Below are 13,372 nucleotides of genomic sequence, written 5' to 3'. Positions count from 1 at the left end.
CAAAAACACACTAGAATCACACTATATAATGTCTTGTCAAAACCAACTCTACTATACGGAAGCAAAACATGGACCATAAAAAGGAAAAATGAAAAACGAATTCAAACAGCAGAAATGAAGTTCCTCAGAAAAACAGCTGGATATACCAAGTGGGACCACAAAACAAATGAAGAAATCTTACAATTCCTGAAAACAAAACCAATTAATTACTACATAAGACAGTATAAACAAAAATGGCTAGAACATTTAAATCGAATGGACAACAGCAGACTACCAAAAATATTATACAGATACAAAATAAGTGGAAAAAGAAGAATCGGAAGACCAAGAAAGAGATGGCATGAAACTGGAACAGGCCACTTGGCCTAAATTCCATGTTAGGAAAAAGAAGAAAGAAGAAGCCCTCTTCTGGATAGAATTGAGCAATCTTAGAATGGATTTTGGTGCACCACCCTAAATATGAGAGCAATACTCCATAGATGGGCAGATTTGGGCTTTGTACAGAGTTAGCAGCTGTGAGGGTGTGAGGTAGTGTTTTGTGCAAAAAAAGTACATCCAAGTTTTTTTGGCAACTGCAGAAACTATAGTTGAAATATGGTTCTGCAGGAAAGATCAGATGTGCAGGTCAGTCCAAGAAGAGAAATCTGATCATGTTAGGATATCTCATTATTACTGAAGATAAGGGAGAGGGATGCAAACTCTTTCTTGCGAGAGATCAGACAGAACTGAGTTTTAATGACATTGAAGTTCACAAGGTTGACCTTGCCCCATGGGGATATAGCTAGGAAATCTGAGTTCAGGTCCCTTGTGGTAGATCTTGAGGATTCTAATACTTGAGCACTACAGGGTTTTTCGAATGTAAAGGAGAAATGGAGTGTACTGTCATCAGCAAAGTTATGGATAGGATTGGAAGTTTGGGAGAGCAGGTCATTTGTATACAAGAGGGAAAGAGTGGGTGAAAGAAAAGAACCCTGGGGTACTCCTGCATTGGTGGAAAAATCTGAGGAGAGAGTAAACCGTCCACCATGACACGAAGTGAGTGACCAGTGAGAAAGTTGCCGATCCAGTTGCAGAGTGAGGAAGAGAGACCATAGGATGGCAGTTTGTTAAACAGGTCCTTGCGCCAAACTCAATCAAATGCCTTTGAAATATCAAGGACAACCACATAAGTTTCTCAAAATTTCTCCATGGCCTGAGTCCATAGAATACACACTGCTGGTCACTGATTAGTTGATATGTCTCTAGGTGGTTCTAGAGTTGGTTGTTGATCTTCTCCATAATTTTTGAGAGAACTGAAGTGAGAGCAATTGGACGGTAGTTCATTGGTTGACTTATCACCTTTCTTTGGGATGGGTTGATGTGGACCTGTTTCCATATTATAGGGTAGATGCCAGTTGAATAGGATAGATTGAAGAGGGGATACAGGATAGGCATAAGATCTGAGGCACAATTTTTTAATAAGTATTAAATTATGAAAGCCTTTTTGCTGAAAAACCACAGGAGGTATACAGTCTCAGTTACTGGCATAGGAGGTGGTGATTTGCCTTCATCTATGCAGGAGTTGGTGCCAGGAGGTCAGCTTTATTTTTGGGTGCTGCAACAGTGATGCCGTCTGGATGAGAGAGAGTAGAAGCATAGGTGAGCAGAAGTAGTATTCAATGGCTTCTGCAAGGGACCACAATGCATGGCTTCCATTTGGATAAGTTGAGTTTTTGATATTGAGCTTTATGAAGTTATTATTAGACCTGTAGGGAATCAAGGACTCATCAAGGGAGGCTATAAATCCCCCAAGCCAGCTGTCATACCTTCTCTTAAATTCATTCACACTAGATGCTCTCAAAGCAAACTATTCCACTCACTCACTCACTGCTCTGTGAGAGAAAAACCTAGTTCTTACCCTTTCTTGACTGCAAACTTACTTTCCATGGATGTCCCCGTGTTCTCTCCCCACCATCCACATAATGAAAAATTTCATCAGACGATATCCTATAACACCCATTCAAAAGTTTATAGACTTCTATCATATCACCCCACTTTCTCCTGTTAACCAGAGTCTGTAATCCACATACATACAATTTGTCCTTATAATCTAAATCACATAATCTTTGTAACTCTTCTTTGGATCCTTTCCACAGATTCTTTATCCCTTTGGGTGCACAATAATCCAGGAGTGGTCTTATCAAGGCCATATAAAGAGGCAAAATGACTTTCTTATTCTTTTATTATTATAATAATAATAATAAAAATTTTCGTATGGAATTTCCCCCTTTCTTCCCTGTACCTTCTGGGGAAGGGGTTGAGCCCACCTCATGAGGAATTAAGTATATATACAGAGTGTTCGGGATAAATTTGACAGTTTCGTAAGGAAAAAGAAAATCTTCTTTGTATCTATTAAATTTAATGAATTGACAAAAAAACATTACAGGCAGAGTTAATTACAATACTATCAACAAGATTTACTCAAAATAACCACCATTAGCATCGATCACAGCTTCAATTCTGCTTCGGAACCTCGAACAAGCTGATGCTACAGTCTCCCTGGGAAGGGCCGCAAAAACTGTTTTAATTTTATCCATTAACTGGGCTTTTGTATTACTGGAAGTGCGATTGGTGTCTTTTTCAACTGCGTCCCATACAAAATAATCCATGGGGTTAAGGTCTGGGGAGTTTGGAGGCCAAACATTTGGACTGGTGAAGTCGTAGAAATTTTCAGACAACCATTTTTGACTTTTCCCAGAGGTGTGGCAAGGGGCCGAATCCTGCTGCCATACATACGGCCTACCATTGGCTACCCTTGTTATCCAGGGCTTGACTACAGTTAGCAACTCCACGAACAAAGCCCGAATTCCAATGCCAGGGTTCTTCAACACCTGTTCCTGCAGATTTGCGAGGAATTCTGCTGTACGAACGCAATCAGATCGTCTGCTAGGGATCTTTCTTCTTGCTACATCCTCGTAGTCACCATTGCAAGTCTCTAGTTCATGCCTGATTGTTTTTACTGTATTCAGGGAGCATTGGGCAGCAGTTGTAATATCCTTATTTTGATGGCGGGCACGAATCATCATGATACAAGTTATTCTCTTCCATGATTCAGGTGGGTTCCAGCTATCCATCCTTTCTGACATCTTGTATATGAATGAAGAAGGGTCCAAACTTTTAAATGAAGAGAAGTGTGTGTTAATACATGTAACTTACGGAAAAATATAATTAATTATAAATATGTCAAATTTATCCCGAACACCCTGTATATATATATATATATTTTTTTATGACTCTAGATGTGTGTGTGTGTGTGTGTGTGTTCACAGGGCTGGTTTGCAGGTTCTATGGGATGAAAACCCCTGAGTTTCAGGGTGGAAACCCTCTACCTCCGTATGAGACTGGCTAACTCACTTTTAGTCAAAAGAGACCAGATAAAGGTTCCTCACATCATAGACAGGAATCGAACCCAGGTCATTCCGACCAAAGGGCTTTGTCTATACTGACTGAGCTAAGGGGGCTGTAACATCGCAATTATCCTCTGAGTTGCAACTTTTGCTATGTGATGATGTTTTAAAATAAAAGTGTAAATTATGTGAAGAAAATAATATATTTTGAATGCATTTAGAAGAGCCTGTGTAGCTCAGTGGATGTGGCATTTGCACACCACGGCGCTTGACCGCACGAAGGAAGACTTCTTGGTTTCGAATCTAGTCGGCGACTAGAAGAAATTTTTCTAAGCATTTTTTCGACCGGTCCCCGAGTTTGACAATCTCTGGCACGGGCAACCGGTTTTTTCCCTCCCAGAAACTCTGGTTTTTCGTCCCGTAAACTCAAGAAAATCGACTGTAGAATCCACATTATTTCAGACATTAAATACAAGTATTAGGGACCACGAAATGGCGGCACTTGTTGAGCCTGCTTAATTAGTGATAGCCTTGGGCCAGCTGTCTCTGATTGGGTACCAGTGGAGATTGAACTGCCCACTCAGTCTCCAAAAGTTAGATAGGGCTAAAACGGCCTCGCCTACTCCCTATATACGAAAATAAAAAGCTGTTAGCTGATTTTTTTTTTTTTTTGATGCATTTAGAATGAGGCTGAAAATTCACTTGCTACTTGTCTGATAAGTCATCTGTGACAATTTGGCAAGTAGATTTCTGGAGCCCTGTATCCAACACATCTACTATAAGAAATTATTAGTTTGGTCCTTAATAGTTACTATAATGAGAAATGACAATATATTTCTAATTTTTTTAAGGCTTATATTGTATACAAGTAGTGGATATTAAAGATCCATCATTATTTCAAAACTTAATACATGTAGAAATTTCAGAAGTTTCAAAATTTTGACCCAGAAAGCTTATTATTATTATACAAAGCGCTGATCCTAAAACCACAACAATCACATAGGTCAAAACAACGCATTAACTCAGACTTCATTTTATGCTAATCAAAGTTGGAATAGCCATACAAACGAGGTACTTCCCCAATCCCAGGATAGAGTAAAAAATATGTCTGTCTTAAAATTTTATTATGAGTTGGCCTGTTTTGGCCCATGGTGGGGTATGTGTTTTATTGCAGCAATAAAACACGTGTTCCTGTTTTCGGTTCATCTTTTTCGGATTTGTGAAAAAAATGTTCATTACTGTTGTGAACAGAGACCAGTTCATTTGCCCTCTGTGTCTAGTGAATCACTGAGTGAAGTGTGAATTGTAAGTTGATAGTGAAACAACTTTAAACAGAAAAATACATTTTTAAAAGGTAAGTGTATGTAATTTAATATTATTTTACTTGTTAGTTTTATGATTTTTTTGCTTTTAAACTGAAATAATTTAATTTAGGATTTTTGGATTAATTAGTTGATTTTTAATAAAATATGCTGGTCAATTTTTTTATATATGAAATTGCTAAAAACTGTATTAATTCTGAATACTTTTTTTCCCCGAGAATTAAAGATCATTAAAATCGATGTAAAATAAAAAATAATGTATTTATAGTTTACAAATAATTACATCAAAAAAATTAAAAGACGTTTATTGATGTAATTATTTAATTAAATCAATAATTATAAAAAAAATATTGATGTAATTATTTGTCTCCAAGTTCAGCTCACCCCCCCACTCCCCTGGAAAATTTTCTGCGGATGCACACCCTTGCATACGGTCAAATTCACGTGAAATTTGTAGCGCGGGTTGCATAACCCAAACGATAGCACAACCGAAATGGTTGTGCACGCGATGCCACTGATTAGTACCATATATGGGTAGTGGATTGGGATAGGAGAAACTTGTTTACATTTGATTTAAAAGCCTATATATTGTATTCCTTGGGAAACACATCAAGGGGAAGACTGATGTGTTCCCAGTACAGCAGTAGCAGGGATGAATGATGAGGAGAAGAAACTTGTTCTGTGGGTTTGTCGATAGCTGGGTGAATTTATGATTTGTATAAGGTTAACAGCTGTTCAGAAGTGAAGTAACATTTTGAGCAAAAGAGAAATCCTAGTTCTTTAGAAGTTGAGGATGGAATGGTTGTGATGTGTTTATGCCAGGAGAGGCTTCATGTCAGGGTAATTCCAAGAAGAGAAATCTCATCTTGTCTGAAATTTGAGTGTTACCAAAATGGTTCTTTTTATGTGAGAAATAAGACAGAACTGAGTTTTACTAGCACTGAAATTGACGAGGTTATCTGAGCCCCATTGGAGGATGGCTTGGAAATCAGAAATGAGGGCAGTGGTGGTTGATGCTCTGTGTGTTGAGGTAAGTTGCATAGAGTAAGGTCTATCAAATGAACGGGAGAAGTGCAATGTGCTGTCATTCTGCAAAACTGTGTATTGGGATGGAGTCAACTGAAGTAAGTCATTGATATACGAAGAAAGAGGGTTAGTGAGAGAACAGAACCTTGTGGAACCCTGGCATTAGGGTTCCACAAGACAGAAAGCTGGCAATTCAACTGAAGAAGTTTTGAGACAGTTCAAATGATAGAAGTTTACTTAGTAAGCCTTTGTGCCAGATCTGGTCAAAAGCTCTGGAAATATCAAGCGCAACCACTTGAGATTCGCCAAACTTCTCCATGACATTTGTCCAGAGGTGGGTGATGTATGTGAATAGATCTCCTGTTGATTGGCAGCAACAGAATCCATAATGGTGGTGGTCGTTTATAAGCTGGGTGACTTCAAGGTAGGGTAGGAGTTGGGAATTAATAGTTTTCTCTATTACTTTAGATAAGACAGAGGTGAGATAGGGCAGTAGTTAGATGGCAGTGATTTGTCATCTTCTTGGGAATGGGTTGAATACAGGCCAATTTCCAGGCTGTGGAATAGATACTAGTGGGGTAGGAGAGCATATTTGTAAGTGTTTGTGGATAGCTGCGGAACAGATGTGATATTTTTAATATCACATCTGTTCCGCATTTGTGAATATTTTAATATTCACAAATTCACTAATTGGTGAATATTTTAATATTCACCAATTAGTAATAATTGGTGAATTTGCATAGTAATTACATAGTATTGTTTACTTTTAGTATTTTAGCGTGTCTGGCTAATTTCTGTGTGTTTTTTTGAGTATTTTAATAGTAAATTGATAGATACATTTATCTGTGCACATGGCTCCCATAAAGAGGAATACAAAGATGGCATCCAGGTCGCCATATTTGTCAAAAAATTTTAACTTAAAGGATTTGATTCAGTGTACCGTTTGCGAAATGTATGCATTGAGGATAGCGGTTGGAGTCAAGTTAAACAACGATAGTGGAGTGAATGTGTGCAAAAAGTGTCAAGAATGTGAGGATTTAAAGAGTGTTTCAGGTCGTGCGAACGAGATTGTTGTCGAAAGTGAGAATCTAGATAACAGTGATATTTGCGAGGTAGTATCTGATAGCTTTGAGAGTAGCGTTGAAAGTGAGAATGAAGGTAAACATACAGAACGATTGAATGAATCGTCGGAGAATAAAAAGAATGACACTGACGCAATGAGTGAGATCGCTCTATTACGCAGAGCGATACACAGGTCAAATCGGCAAAAGTATGATAGTGAGTGTAAACAAAATGAAAGAGCAAGTGTTGTATGGAGATTCCTTAGTAAGAGGTGTGTTAGTTGAGAGTTTAACAAAATCGTACCAACCTGGTGCGAATGTTAAGAATGTGAGCGAGTCAATTAGAATGCAAAAGCAGCTGGTGAAAGAATTGATAGTGGTAGCGGGTACAAATGATATGAAAGGAAACAAAATGGCTATTTGTGAGGATGTGAAGAAATTGCTTGAGGTAGCAAAATAGAAGAGTGAGAGAGTTATGATGGTGAGTCTGTTGCCGCGGTATGACGGTGAAGAGTATAGAAGGAGGGCCATCATTGCTAATGACTTTATGCGTGAATTATGCAATATAAGTGGTGTGGAATTTGTGGAACGAGTTCGATGGGCAAAAGGATTTATATAAAATGGATGGTTGACATTTGAATGGATTTGGTGTATGGAGACTTGAAAAGGTGTTGTCAAATGTAGTGGAAGTGAATGTGCAGAATCAGGGAAACTAGAGTTATTAAGGGGGGGGGGGGGAGTAGATATGCAGACTTTAGGGTGACGTACAGTTGAGTGTGTGAATGTGTGTAATATGCCCAAGCGAGTAGGAAAGGCCACGAATCAGAATGGGATAGTTAGTATAAGGCATCAAAATAGGGATGGGACAAATCGGCTTCTGCAATTCATGTATACTAATGCCAGAAGTATTAGGAACAAGAAGGAAGAATTTTTGGCCTCGGTTGGCACTTCCAGACCACAGGTTATTGGCATTAGTGAAACATGGCTGACAGAAGATGACACAGCTAGTGGGATTGAATGTGAGGAGTACGGTGTGTTCAGGAGTGACAGGAAGAATAAAATGGGGGGAGGTGTGTTAATGATAACTGATGAGCTACAGCCAAGGAGAATAGAAGTGGAACTGCAGGATAGAGAAAAGGGCACATTTGAGGCTATTTGGTGTGAGATTGAAACTAGTAGAACAAAATATACAGTTGGGTGCTGCTATAGACCAGGTGATGGAATACGTTGGTGGAGATAGTATGCATAAGCAAATAGAAGAAATGAGTGGAAGGAGGGTAATTATTATGGGAGATTTCAACTATGGTAACACTGATTGGAAGGAGGAGAGGACACATGGGAGGAAGGAATTGAATTTTATGCGGTTATTAAGGGATAACTATCTGCGACAGCATGTAATGGAAAATACTAGGGGTCAGAGAGTGCTTCACCTAGTAATTGCATCTGAGAATTTGGCTGTAACGAATATGACCAAGTTGCCACCAATTGGTGAGAGTGATCATAGGGTCTTGACTTGGGAGGTGGCTAAAGGTGTGGAATTTACAATTAAGACAGGGTACATGTGGAATTATCGGGCTGGTAAGTATGACAAGCTTAGGAGTTTGATTGGTTCAGTGCCATGGCATGTACAACTGCAAGGGCCAGAAGTTGATAGTGCATGGGAGGCTGTTAAGAAGTGTTTGCATGAAGCAATGGCTGACTGTATACCTAGAATCCGAATAATAAATCAAGTAGGAGTTAAATGGATGAATAACACCATTAAGCTTGAGCTGCAAAAAAAAAAAACAACTATGGAGAGAATTTAAGGAGAAAGGTGACTGCAGGCACATGAACGGTATAAAGGGCAGGCCAGAAGGTAACGAGTGTGGTAAGAAAAGCAAAAAAGGATTATGAAAGAACATTGGCCATGCAGGCTAAAGAGAATCCAAACAGTTTTTTCGATATGTTGCAAGTAAAAGAAAAAATGTATATGGCAGAATGATTTTAAAGAATGCTGATAGTAGGGAGGTAACCGAATCAGTTGATATAGTTGAATTACTGAGCGAGCACTTTGCAAGAATATATCATCGAGGTGGTGACATTGCAGTAATGAATGAACCAATAGATTATACGGGAATTGTGGTGAATGAAGTGGAGGTGAGTAGTCTATTGCAAAACCTCAATGTCAATACATCTGTGGGATTGGATGGTATACCAGCTCATGTCGTACGTAAAGCGGCTAAAGAATTGTCAGTACCCTTAACCATTTTGTTTAATTTGTGTCTCGGTCTGGGTTAGTCCCCAAGGGGTGGAAAGAGGGGAAAATAGTTCCACCATAAAGGAGGTTCCAAGACTGCTGTTGTAAATTACCGACTGATTAGCATATCAGGAATCATTGTCAAGGTCTTGGAGAAATTAGTCAAGAGAAGAATACAGGATTGGATAGATGAAAATGGGATACTGTATGGGGGACAACATGGTTTTGTGAAGGGTAGATCATGCCTCAGTAATTTGCTCATGTTTTATAACACAGTGATGGTTGAAATGGATAAGGGTAATGGGTTTACACCGATTCTACTGGACCTTGCCAAGGCCTTTGACAGGATACCACATGTTACTCTAATCAGTAAACTGAAGCAGATGGGGATGTATATAGGGTCAGTGATAAAGATAGGAGAGTGGTTGATGGAGAGATACCAGAGAGTGGTTTATTCAGGAGTGGAGTCCAAAAGACGGCTTGTGACTAGTGATGTGCAGCAGGGTTCTGTTCTTGGACCACTACTTTTCAATTTGTTCATCAATGATATAGGAAAGGATCTGAGAGGAAGTGTTCACTTGTTTGCTGATGATGCGAAGTTGGGTAGAGCAATTGTGAGTGCACAGGATGTCAAAATTTTACAGGATGATTTGGATAGTTTGGAAGACTGGGCTAGGAAAAATGGATGTCAATTTAATGTGGCAAAGTGTAAGGTTATGCATTTTGGGGCGAAAAGATTAGCAGCAGTATATCACATTGGTGGAACCGTACTCCAGGAGATTGATGAGACCAGGGATTTGGAAGTGTTGGTGGATAGGGAATTGAAGTTTAGGGGGGGACACATTGCAAAAGTGGCTAAATCAGCTCATCAAATCACTTGGCTTCTGAAAATACTTTAACATGCAGAGACAAATAAGTTATTGTTCCTCTGTATCGAGCATTGATAAGACCCCATCTAGACTACTGTGCCCAGATATGGGCACCAGGGTTTCTTCTTGATGGGGAGGAGGTGGAGAGGATCCAGAGACGAGTGACCAAGATGATAGGTCTGTGGAATGAACCTTATGAGAACATATTGAAGATTTGTGGGTTCCAAAAATTGGTTGATAGGTGGAAAAGGGGTGATATGATTGAGACATTCAAATTACTGAAGGGGTTTCTATAAGATCAATCCAGAAGATATTTTTGAGAATAGGACTGGTGGTGGGAGGACTAGGGGGCCATACATGGAAGCTGGGCAAGAATATGGTTCGCAGGGGGTGTTAGAGCTAGGTTTTTTACTTGGAGAGTGGTAAATGAGTGGAATAAGCTGCGAGAGTCTGTTGTGGGTGCTGTGATCGTAAATGAGCTCAAGGCGAGGTATGATAGATACTGTGTGAATGTCGAATAGTTGTTCTTGACATGATGTTAGGGTCTCTCTCAATGAGTCTGTCGACTCCTTGGAGTTGCCTGAAATAATAATAATAATCTACAGGTGGCATAGGATAGGAGTCAGTTCTAGTGCACAAACCTTCAGAAAAATTGGACGAATGCCATCAGTGCCTTCGTCGATGTAAAATTCTAATTGTCTAAATTAGACTTTGTGTCTAATTTAGACATTAGCTTTCTGATCTCTTTCTGACAAAAGGATATAGAGGCATTGTATATTGGGCAGCTTTAATGGTTGGGACACATTTCCAATTACGTTAACCATTGTCAGTTATGCATGTATTGGAGGCAAAGTGTAAATGCCAGGAGATTGGCTTTTTCTGTGGGTGATGATGCAATAGAGCCATCTGGTATGATAGGGATGGAAATAATGAGATGGGTTTGCAATAATTATTATTATTATATGAATCTCCATGGAGTCAGAAGACTCGCATTTATATACACAATAACTATCATACCTCTCCTTAAAGTTGTTCACCTGTCAAGGCACTTACTACTCCTGTTTTCACTAACCTTGAACTGAAGAGAATATAGCCTCATTTTACATGTGATTTTTTAAAATTTAATTATAAAAGAAAAACGTCAGTAAGGAGAGTACAGCTAGCTTCCAGCATTATTCCCACCAGTGAAAGGGTTAATCCAGGCTAAAACAAGAACTTGCAATAACAGCTTTCATGGATGACAAAATTCATTCACTCATCTGAAAACTGCAGTCCAACTGACCATATCATTCTATAAACAAACGATACAACTTGCAAATATTGAACAACAATGCAATAAATTCATAATCCCAAGTACAGTTTGAAAACTACCATAATGAAATGATGTATTATAATGGCCTAGGAAAAAGTCCCACAGAACTATTATTATTTTAAACACAGTAGAAGCTCAAATCCTTCATAACAGTGAACAAAATTTCCAAGAAAATGTCACAAATCAGTAGGCAAAGGAATAGTGCATCATACTATTATGCTTTATGTATGGCAGCAACCATACATAAAGCACACAAAATGACATGAAAATGTACAAATATAAAAAATAATGGGAGTCAAGAAAGAACTAGAAGAGCATGAAATGATTCACAGGCCTGCGATGGAAAAGTTGTCTGAGAAGTAATAATTGATTCTTATAGATTTTTAGGCACTGTGTTCAGAAAAAATAGTAAAAAAAATTCCATCACCCACCAATTTTACCCAATTTTTAATTTTATCGTTTTTATTAGTATTTGGATTTAAATTCTGCGTATTGGTATTTATTTTCATTCTACTTTATTTACAGCTAATTAGTTGTATAAGTGCTTTTTTTTGAAGTACCTTTATATGGTAAATAAAGAAATTTCGATGAAACTTCTCATTCTTAAGATAGGAGAGGAAGGGAGGAATGCAGATAAAAGTGCAGTGACTACTTTGAATCTGATTCAACGAAATAACGGATGACTTACCTGTTGTCACAGACACTTACCTTTTCTTGTGTGATTCTTTAGTTGAACTTTAGTCATTAACTACTAAGGTTATCATATTTCTGAAAGTTTTCACCTGAACTTTTTTCACAGACATTTAAATGACCTGATCAAAGATTTGGGTCTTCCTAAGGAATCTGCAAAACTGCTGGGCTCGAGACTAAACGAAAAGAATTTGTTAGCCCCTAGCACTTCTTTCTCATGGTTTAGATATAGAGAAAGAGATTTTCTTCCTTACTTTTCAGAGGAAGGTGATTTAGTTTACTGTAGTGATGGTCCCTGACTGATAAGCAAATTCAACATAAAATATGAAGTCAATCGATTGGCGGTTGTTTATCGATTCCTCAAAAAAGAGGAATCGATAAACACAGCCTCAAAGCTGTGCTTCTCCATAATTACAATAAGTATGCTTCAGTACCAGTAGCACATTCCGTGCATTTGAAAGAACAATACAAAAATTTAGCCTTCATTCTCAGCAAACTTAAGTACAATGATCATGGATGGACAGTTTGCAGTGATCTTAAAGTCATATCTATGATTTTGGGACAACAAAGAGGATATACCAAATACCCGTGCTTTTTTGTGCGAGTGGGACAGCCAAGATCGAGAGCAACATTGGATCAAGAAGGAATGGTCAGAAAGAGTCGCATTAGAACCTGGAAGTAAAAATGTGTTACGCAAAACTTTGGTTGCTCGGGAAAAAAATCCTTTTACCCCTGCTTCACATAAAGCTGGGATTGATGAAGCAATTTGTCAAGGCTTTGTTGAAAGAAGGAGTGTGTTTTAAATACATCTGTGCAAAATTTCCGGGATTATCTACAGCAAAATTGAAAGAAGGTAATTTTATCGGTCTGGACATCAGGAATCTTATGAAGGATAAACTGTTTGAAGAAAAAATGGCAACTGTTGAAAAAGAAGCATGGAAATCTTTGAAAGAGGTGGTGACCAAATTTTTAGGAAATCACAAGGACCCCAACTATGAAATGATTGTGGAAGACATGCTACAGAAATTCAAGGATTTGGGATGCTCCATTAGCTTAAAAGTGCACTTTCTCAACTCTCATTTAGACTACTTTACTGAGAATCTGGGAACTGTCAGCAAAGAGCAAGTAGAGCAATGGTTTAATCTTTAGATTTCTTTAAATGTTTATGGAAAATTTTAAATACTGTCATTTTACTTAATATAATGCATTTTAAAGCTATTTTACTGTAATATTGAGATCCATTTTGTGAAACATCCTTACGTGATAGAGAGAAATGGAAGAGATATTTGAAATCAGCAGTTGAAAACAAATTAGAAACAGTTAATAGTTTCCAGACAACTTTTCATGACTCGAATTTTGCAGGCCTTTGTAATGTTTAAATTTTGAAATATTATGCCAGCTTAAGTTAATTCACTTATCTGAAAATGTATGCACTATACAATTAAAATAAAAATAATAAATAAATAAAAT

The 13,372-nt window shown here is 38.1% G+C and overlaps 1 protein-coding gene across 2 annotated transcripts in view; it reads right to left on the bottom strand.

The window, feature by feature from the left end:
- The window catches only part of LOC150108576 (ubiquitin-conjugating enzyme E2 T-like), a 111,712-nt gene that overhangs the window by 41,060 nt on the left and 57,280 nt on the right, over positions 1-13,372 (bottom strand). The gene's annotated exons all lie outside the window — the stretch shown is intronic.

This window comes from Typopeltis vanoorti, chromosome 3 (genome assembly GCF_054136105.1).
Source record: "Typopeltis vanoorti isolate ZY-2024b chromosome 3, IOZ_Tvanoo_1.0, whole genome shotgun sequence".
In the NCBI taxonomy this organism is placed as follows: domain Eukaryota; kingdom Metazoa; phylum Arthropoda; class Arachnida; order Uropygi; family Thelyphonidae; genus Typopeltis; species Typopeltis vanoorti.
The sequence above is the reverse complement of the archived record's forward strand: the minus strand, read 5'-3'. Positions and strand labels throughout refer to the sequence as shown.